The 2,500-nt window shown below is 43.1% G+C and overlaps 1 long non-coding RNA gene across 1 annotated transcript in view; it reads right to left on the bottom strand.

Annotated features, from left to right (window-relative positions):
* Positions 1-2,500, bottom strand: part of LOC147468907 (uncharacterized) — a 60,637-nt gene that overhangs the window by 57,698 nt on the left and 439 nt on the right. The window lies entirely within an intron of this gene.

The following is a 2,500-nucleotide window of genomic DNA, read 5'->3' on the forward strand; positions in this document are numbered from 1 at the left end:
GTCTGGACAACGAGAAGGAAGAGAGGGAACTAAAAAAAAAAGAGGATTTACTGTCAGGTGCAGAAATTTTGACTCTATAAAAATGTAAAAAAATACTTCTTTTATGGCATAGTACTTCTCGAAAAACATTGATATAAGGCAATTTTGCAATATTCTGATACATCACATAAGATCTAGAAGTAAGTCCACGTATTTCACAAGAAATGTAGATCTGAAAGTCGTCTGATAAACTCGATTCAGAGCGGTCAGACATGACGTCACTGCTATATTTCAGACTGTCGATGAAGTCAGATCTGAAGTCACGGCTGTTGCAAGCGGGATCTTGCTCTGAAAGCTGACGTCACTACCATATTAGACATCAATATCATCGTAAAGATTCGTAAATCACATTGTAAATATAGTGTCCCCATTGGCGCCGAAGGAAAGCGTTTAAATTCCGTGGCTCCTGAAGGACAGGCGCCATTTTTACTGAATTTTGCACCGAGGGAGGAGCGAGGACAGAAAGAACAGACCCTTAGAGGGAAAATCACAAACACAAAAGACTCTAGGCACATGCTTCCTTAGACAAGCCCTTTTTAGCGAGTGTGTAATATTTATACGTGAAGGAATATGACCGAGTTCGTGGTGTCACATCCATGCCACAAGGAGAGGAATGTGCAGGGGAGGCATTAATGTCGTGTCAGTCTATGGTAGGGAGAGAGAGAGAGAGAGAGAGAGAGAGAGAGAGAGAGAGAGAGAGAGAGAGAGAGAGAGAGAGAGAGAGAGAGAGAGAGAGAGAGAGAGAGAGAGAGAGAGAGAGAGAGAGAGAGAGAGAGAGAGAGAGAGAGAGAGAGAGAGAGAGAGAGAGAGAGAGAGAGAGAGAGAGAGTTAGGAAAGAGGAGAAAAGGAGGGAGAGAGTGAGAGAGAGAGAAAGAGAGATTGAAAAACTGGAAGAGGGAGGGAGGGAAGGAGAGAGAGAGAGAGAGAGAGAGAGAGAGAGAGAGAGAGAGAGAGAGAGAGAGAGAGAGAGAGAGAGAGAGAGAGAGAAAGAGAAAGAGAGAGAGAGGGAGAGACTGGTAGATGGAGGGAGGGAAAGAGAAAGAGGGGGGGGAGGGAGAGAGAGAATACGAGAGAAGGAGGGAGAGCGAGGGAGAGGAGGGAGAGGTAGTTAGAAGAGAGGAGAATAAGAGTGAGAGAGTGAGAAAGAGAGAGAGAGTGAGAGACTGGTAGAGGAAAGGAGGGAGGGAGGGAGGGAGAGAGAGAGTGGAGACTGGGAGATTGATAGAGAGAGGGAGAGAGAAAATAAGAGAGAAGGAGGGAGAGGGTAGGAGAGAGAGAGAGTTGGGGGAGAGGAGAGAAAGAGAGAGGGGGAGGGAAAGAGATAGAAAGAGAGAGGGGGGGGTGGAGAGAGAGAGATAGATAAGAGAGAGGAGAAAGAGAGAGAGAGAGAGAGAGAGAGAGAGAGAGAGAGAGAGAGAGAGAGAGAGAGAGAGAGAGAGAGAGAGAGAGAGAGAGAGAGAGAGAGAGAGAGAACGAGAGAGAAGAGAGAGAGGGGAGAGGAAAGAGAGAGAGAGAGAGAGAGAGAGAGAGAGAGAGAGAGAGAGAGAGAGAGAGAGAGAGAGAGAGAGAGAGAGAGAGAGAGAGAGAGATTGATATAGGTTGATAAAGAGAGAGAGATTAAGAAGAGAAGAGACTCGGCCAAGAGCCCCTCCTCCCTTCCATAAGTGAAACAAGTAAAGGAAACATAAATGGGCTGATTTCTGTTTATACTCAATTTTCCGGCCTTCCTTTCGCTCTCCTTACTTCAAGATCATTAGAAATAGGAGTTAAAGGAGACATCGTTTCGAAAGTAGATTTTAAATTGGGGAATGATACTTCGTTCTCAGGTTAAGAATTATTGGTGTGTGTGTGTATGTAGATGTTTATATATATATATATATATATATATATATATATATATATATATATATATATATATATATATATATATATATACATATATGTGTGTGTGTGTGTGTGTGTGTGTGTGTGTGTGTGTGTGTGTGTGTGTGTGTGTACATATACGAACAGGGAACGTGTAGCAAAAGAAACAGAGAAGAGACACATACCAAACAAAATCTTAAAAAAAAAAAAAAAAACTTGTGGGAAAGGTGTGAGTAGCCAAACATACATGAGGCAGCTAGAGGGAGACACTGAAGATCCAACTACACAAGAACTCAGGTACATGCAAGAGCAAAGGCCTAACTGTATAAACAAGTGCATGAGAAGGACTTATATACGAGAGATGGAAGCCAAGTACTGGTGCAGATGTTGACAAGGTGATCGAGCCAACAAAGATACTTTAGTTAAAGAATGGAGCAGGGAGGGACACATACACATACGAGAAACGAGGGATAGTAAACGAGAAACATCAAAGGCGGTTAATATCATGTGAAAGAAAACAAAAATGAATAAACACACCGGCAAAGGAAAGAGATTCGAAAATAATAAGAGACACGAGCGCACGTAGAGAAAATGTGGA

The sequence above is a fragment of the Penaeus japonicus genome, unplaced genomic scaffold (genome assembly GCF_977035675.1).
Source record: "Penaeus japonicus unplaced genomic scaffold, GWHDUDI00000001_assembly GWHDUDI00000025, whole genome shotgun sequence".
Taxonomy (NCBI): Eukaryota; Metazoa; Arthropoda; class Malacostraca; order Decapoda; family Penaeidae; genus Penaeus; species Penaeus japonicus.